The sequence below is a fragment of the Benincasa hispida genome, chromosome 4 (assembly GCF_027475165.1).
Source record: "Benincasa hispida cultivar pf3 chromosome 4, pf3_genome.v1.1, whole genome shotgun sequence".
In the NCBI taxonomy this organism is placed as follows: domain Eukaryota; kingdom Viridiplantae; phylum Streptophyta; class Magnoliopsida; order Cucurbitales; family Cucurbitaceae; genus Benincasa; species Benincasa hispida.
Window position 1 is genome coordinate 52973179 of NC_143481.1, and position 7288 is coordinate 52980466.

The window sequence follows — 7288 nt, forward strand, 5'->3', positions numbered from 1 at the left end:
TCGACAAAGGGACATCAGTTTTGAGGAAAATGGCTTACAGACCTCGAAAAAGGTCCCAGACCCGAGTTCTAACCAATGAACCGACTCAGAGTGGTGCTTGATACATGTAGCAGCTTCAGCCTCAGTTCGTAACTCGCAACCTGACCCGAATCCGCATCGAGCTACTTCCTTCCACGCTCGGGTTCACGCAGCCCGTGTTGGCCCACTTCAGCACCTGACCCAGGAAGCCTGTCTATGACCCGACCCGCTTCTTTGGACCAGTCGCCGGCCTATATGTGCCCCAGTTTGTGAAGGAGCAGACATGTCGACCCACATTCCTCATCCGATCCACCGTCTATCCGGTACGCCAGGTTTGGTGGCTCAGTTGGTCCGGATGGTCTGGACTGGTTCGTTTCAAGATGGTTTGACCAGTTTGGACCGATTTTGGGATGTTTTGTTGTTTTGAAGGCTGGTTCAAGCGTTTTTCAAGTGGTTCGAGCTGCTTCAAAGTGTTCAAAGGCAGTTCGAGGTTGTTTTCTATTTATTGTTGTAACATTTCTTTTAGCTTTTTGCTAGCTTTGGATGCCAAAACCAGTCCATTTTAGTGTGTTTATTTAATTATGCATTGTGAATGTATAGATTAAATAATTTATCTATTGTGTGCATATTTTATGCCATGTAGATTTAAAAACTCACCATAGGATAAGCATGAAGCATGCATCGCAAGTACATTGTAAGTGTTATAATGTAGTATGCATGCGTAGGATACCATGTTTTTTATGTAAATTGTTATATTAATGCATGGATTGAATGTTTATATAATTGTTATATAAAAGCATGTTATGGGACACTAAAATCCATAACAAAGATAAAAGCATGCTCAGGTAGGTTAACCACCTGTTTTAATAGTTAAAATAGATCGACATTTTGTAAAATACGATTACGAACTCAACCGGTATATAATCCTGTCTAAGGCTAGGGGTATTTAAGTTGACGGTCTACGAAACACCTCCTACCTGGGGATTATGGCCGAATAATTGAGCGTTATTAATTGGTTTTATGAGCACACTTGAGCAATGTAAGTTTTTAAAACTAGTTTATCACCTAGACATCGTAGGTTAAATCGAAATGTAATTGTTATACTTGGATAAACACTTAGACTTACGTTGTTTAATTAGTCAAAAAAAACCTGAGTAAAAATATACTCAAGCAAATGTTAGAACACTTTATACTCAAGCAAATGTTAGAACACTTTAATGGGAGTTTAATAACATATATGATATGTTGTTAGAACGCATCAGTGGGAATTTAGTAACATATATAATATGTTATTAGAACACTTCAATGGGAGATTAATAACATATACGACATGTTGTTTTTAGTTTTCATGTCCCTAAAGAATTCACATCGTGAGGTTCATGCAACACTTCGTGTCACCCTGGGAGAAACCTCCATTCAGAATTTGTTTGCATGAGTCAATATCAAGGATGAATAAGGGGAAGTTGTTCATTGTACAATCAAATACATGATATATATATTTCAACTCTCACGTCCGTAGAAAGTTCACACCATGAGATCCGTGCAACGTTTCGTGTCGATTATACCTTGACTGCTCCATTTGGAAAGTGTTTGCATGGGGTCAAGATCAAGGTGAATGGGGGAAGTAGTTCATAGTAAGTGGGTGAAGGATATGTGTCAACGCATCCTATGGTCTCTTCCATTGGTTTGGACCATGAGATTTCTATGTTGCACATACTAGTTAGCTTTAAACGGCCTTTGCTAGTTGTTTAATGACTACTCTCCCTTCGAAGGGTTGTAACATAGGATTTGGAACAACTCCAACTCCAAAAATGGATAGGATTTCTTCGGTCCATTCCCAACCTTGACTCTCCAATTCGGTAGTATCGTTGGGGCCAACCTCTAAAGCCTGAAATGGAGGGTTACACTTACAGAATTTCTACGTGTTAGTAGTTTCTGACCGAAAATGGTAGCTAAATGACTATAGAAATAAGATTTTTTATAGAGATAGTATTTAGTCAAGAATGTCTTGCTTTAGTGAATGAGTATTTGACTACCCTTCAGTAGCACTTATTCTGACTCACTATAGTATCCTTGCAAAAATAATGAAATTTAGGTATACTATTACTTTACTAAAACATGATTGGGTTTAAAAGAAATTCATTAATAAATAAATTGTTTAATTTTTTAAGAATAACTAGTTCATTGATACAACTGTTGGCTTCAGATAAATTAACTGGGACAATTATGCTACATAGAAATCGAATTTGAACACAATAGTAGTAATAGTAATGATACGTCAAGGTTCGTTTTGTCCTCCCATCTCTAGCTCAAATGCAAACCGAACTGTTTAGGAAGCATACGGAAAATGGACGAAGGCGAATGAGAAAGCCAGTGCCTACATTCTTGGCAACATATCTGACGCCTTGGCTAAGAAACAAGAAAGCATGTATACTGGCAAAGAGATTATGGAATCTCTACGTGGGATGTTTGGACAACCGTCCTTCTCCTTGAGGCATGATGCTATCAAATATGTTTACAACTGCTGAATTAAAGACCTCTATTAGAGAATATGTCTTGGACATGATGGTCCATTTCAATGTGGTAGTGGTAAATCGAGCTGTCGTAGACGAGAGGAGCCAAGTCAATTTTATTCTAGAGTCTCTTTTGAGGAGCTTCTTGCAATTTCACACCAATGCGTTAATGATAGAATACAACCTGACTACATTTCTCAATGAGTTGTAGGCTTTTCAGTCCATTTTGAGAACAAAAGGACAAGAAGCGGAGGTAAATACTATCGCCTTGCATACTTGTTGTTGGTTATATGATTTTATTTTATTTTATTTATTATTTTTTTCATCAACGCAAGTTGCTATGACTTGCGGCAATAAATTTCTCTTTATTACTCATTCATTCACCATTTAAAGACTAATGTATTAATTACATAAAAGCTCAAAGAATTAAAGATGAGACAGAGACAAATGCAATGGAAATAAATGAAGAATTAAATTCATAAAGTCACAAACGAATTAAATGAGGAATTAAAGTCAAAATTCAAGAATTCAAAGAGATAGAAATTTAAGAAAGCATTAAACATAGTGGTGAGATATGGACCGAAAGTTGCATTTCTTCGAATGGGCGTAATCCACATCTCTGCAGGTGGTCCTACTTGCCTGCCCAATGTCTTAGGGACATTGCTTTTTTCCTATAGATCCCAGGGCTTCTAAATTGCTGGGCAACGTATCTGGTGCTCTACTTCTTAGCTCAGAAGCCAACTGGCCCACTTAGATCTCTAAATTCCTAATTGAAGACGCCTGCACTTGCATCACTGCGTCATTTTTATCCATATATTGCTTCAGCAGGGTCTCCAAAGAGCTTTCAGAAGTGTTAGAAGATGAGGGTTGCTGGTGATGCGATTGCCTCGACTACCCTTGATTTGATTTTTGGTGAAAAGGAGGATTCCCTTGACTGCCACCTTAATGGTTGATTGGACCCCCTTGGTTGGGATTACCTCCCTAATCGAAGTTAGGATGGCTCCTCCAACCGGGATTATAGGTGTTGCTGAAGGGGTTGTTCTAGATGGCGTATACTTGCTGGATTTTCGATGGGCACATTTCAGTTACGTGAGCCCCTCCATAATTGATGCAAATTAATGCGGCCACTTGAGTCGGTGCAGTAGGTTGCTCTGATTGTGGAGAGATGGCTCCTTGATTAATTTCCATCGATTGAAGGATGGAGGTCACCGCGGCCATCTAGGCGGCCAACGTGGTCGTTGTCTCTGCAGAGACAATGGCAGTTTCGCTCTTTCTTCTGTCAGCGCCTCAGCCTCCATAGCCATCGTCGATCCAATCATCCATGTTCCACAATAAGTAGTCAAGGATGACCTTAGCTTCTGTGTACGTTTTATCCATAAAACCTCCTGCCACGGAGGCGTCAGCAACAGCTTGCGTTGATCTGTTCAGGCCGTTATAAAAGGTCTCCATCAAGACGCAATCGGGGATCCCAATATGCGGGCAGTTTTTCACCAATCTTCTAAATCGCACCTAGGTGGTGCTCAGGGTCTCATTCTCCTTTTGCTCGAAGTTCAGCACGTCCTTCCGTCGCCTTACATTGATGGCTGGTGGGAAGAACTTCTTCATAAATCGCTCCACCAGTTGGTCCCACGATGTAATTTCATTTGGCTCCAGTGAGTGACCCACTTTTTGGCCTCATCCCTCAAGGTGTAAGGGAACAAATACAGTCTTATACTCTCCAGGGTTACGCTAGGTAACGAGAAGTTGCCACACATTTCGACAAAGCTGGTCAGGTGGGCATGTGGGTTTTTACTTTGCATACCCCCAAATTGCCCTGCATTTTGGATCATTTGAAGCATGATCGGCTTAATTTCGAACCTTGCGTTCTTCTCGATAGTGCGCCTCGAAATCCCAGGCGAAAAGTATTACTGGTTGGGTGTCGCATAATTCCTCATTGGAATGGTACGATCAGCAGCCAGAAAGACAGGATCCTGTGTTGGACGAATTGCCTCTTGATTAACTATGGGAACCGCATTATCATTATCATCAGCCATGCTTGCTGCCTTCTTTTGCCTAATCTGATTCTGACTTGCCCGTGCGCGAAAGGTATGCTCGATCTCAAGGTTAGCTTCGAATTCTGTTTCAACACCAGTACTCATAAACCGTCAAGCTGCTCTCCACGTTGAACAATAAGTACAACGAGATCAATCCTGCAAAATACCACAAACACACTCAAACAATAAACTGTTAACCAATCCCCGACAACGACGCCATAAACTTGTAACGCTAAATGTATGCAATGCTTAGATGATGTGATACTACTTCTAGATATGCGTTATTAATGGATGTTCTTGTAGTATGTTGTGCGTTGTCACAAGTTTCCTTACGTTGGAACCAAGTATAATTCCACCGCAAGTTTCTCGGTGTGATTCGAGGTAAAACACAGGGACTGTTTGAGGTTATTGCATTATGTTTATGATACATGCGACCAGGTTTTTCAATCTTTTAAAAGTATGGTTTGTACAAGTATTAAAAATGCGTTAAAGGAAAATAAAACAGTAAAAATGCGATAACAAAATAAAGTGCAATAAACCTAAGCTAAGATGGCACAAGATACAGGCTTCATGATACAAGATACTAAGGTCAAGGCTGGCTGTGAAGATTATACAAAGATCATGTAATGCGATGGCAAGTCTTATGTACGTAGCAGAAAGAGAAAAGATAACTAATATAAACATCGCAAGCTCTTAATTGCGTTAAAGTTATAAGTACGGTTCCGTTTTTCCCTTAGCGTACACCTTTCAGTGATCAGTCGCGTTCCCACATGTCTGTGGTGAAACAGAGACAAACATAATGCACGTAAGGTTGCTTCCATGTCTGGAAGTACTACTTGCTTTAGTTAATGTATTATTTTGACCTTCTCTCGATAGACCAGAATGGCATCTTTACTTCTACTCTCACAGGTGAAGATGTCGTCTAGCATGCCTTAGCTAAACGTATTTACCTCTTCAACACAGGTTAAGTACTCGTTTAATCCATATTAACTACCGAGGGATTAAGAAGACTACATGGAGAAAATGATAAACAGAGGAACGAAAATAGATAAAGAAGTGGTGATGAAAACGATCGAGACATTCAATATATCTATTTAGCGTCTGATACATGGTGTGTGAATGAAGAGATAAAAAAGATGAAATACAATGATGAAAAGAGATAGAAACAAAGACAAAAGAGCCAATGTCTTGGCACCGATTTGGATGGAGATTTGCTTGTCAGTGTGGATGGATCGTGCGGAAGGATGAGCTTCCCTCTCAGGCTTGCTCAACAAGAAGTAGGGATCTGAGTATAGAGCTTTGCGGTGGGGATCTGGCAAATTAACACTGAGACTCACCCCTCGGCCTTGTCTCTTTTCTTCCCAAATTTCTTCCGTTCAACACTCAGCTCAGACTTTTTCTCAATAAAATAGCAGCATTTAACCCCGTATCAAGTAGCATATTTTTCTGTGAATTCTATGGAGGTATTTATAGGTGAAGATTTTTGACTCCGGCCTTGTAGACCCCACTTTTTGTTATGGAAATTCCGAAGACGGAGGAATATTTATTCCTTCTGTTATACAATCAGACCGTCAAATCTACACAACCGTTAGTCGTACACGTGTCACAATCCTTTACATTTGCGTTGCTCAGTTGCATCTTTCGATCAAATGTTCGCATGCGGTGTTGTTTTTATTACGGCATGCGGTTGAAAGTCAACTCTGGATTGACTGTCGCACTGCGCCGTCATTGCGTTAAATTGTCTCTTCATTTTGTTGATTGATAGGTGCAATGTGATAGAGATACATTGGTCGATTCTTCTTGAGCCTTGATCGCAAGCAGTGACGGTGTTTCCTGCAAAACAGCGTGAAAATCTCCTTTTCTTCCATCTTAATGATGTTAGTGGGTGTAGTTGCGATAATTCATAACTATTTCATTTCTAAGCTAATTTTCATACAATTGGCGCATATTTATTCTCTTTTCGCCGCAATATCTAGATAAGGCAGTATAAATAACTTGTATTTCTACTTATCATGTGACGAACGAATTTGAAGTGTTCAAATTCGATTTTTGGAGCAAAGCGATAAATATATACGATATATTTAACCTAATGTTCAATTGTGAATTAAACTTAAAGAGAGAGAGAAAATTATTTAATTAATTATTTAATATTAATTTAATTTAATATTAATTATTAGAATTAATTTTTAAATTAAATGGATTTGGTCAAAATTGCCTTAAAAGTAAAAATTGCTGACTAAGTCAAATATGCAATAAAAATTAAAAATGTTGACTTTAGACTTTGAGAGTCAATAAGTCAAATTGTCAAATTGTTGACTTTGGACTTTGACCAAGTTAGTGGAAAGTTCCAACATTTTTTTATGGGAAATTCCAACTATTGAATTGCTAAGTGTTGTCTTCGATTTGAAGACACTTGCCTCACTTAATCCCACTTTGAGTTATTGGTTTTTTTAGTGTCAAATTCTCATCAAACTCAAAATTGCATGTCATGGCTGAAATAACCTATATGAAGAAGAGTTCTATGATATTTGGTTCTTCTTGACAAAGTGGATATTTATGAGATTTTTTAGAAAATTATTAGGCCTAAATGTCTCTAAAACCTTAACCTATTCCTTTCCAAATTAGTCACTCACTGGATCCCACCATCCCGTTCTAAGGCTGGAGAATAGTCAGGAAGACTTATGGTAGTCTAGAACTATTCCTGAGGAGATTGGAGCGGATTTA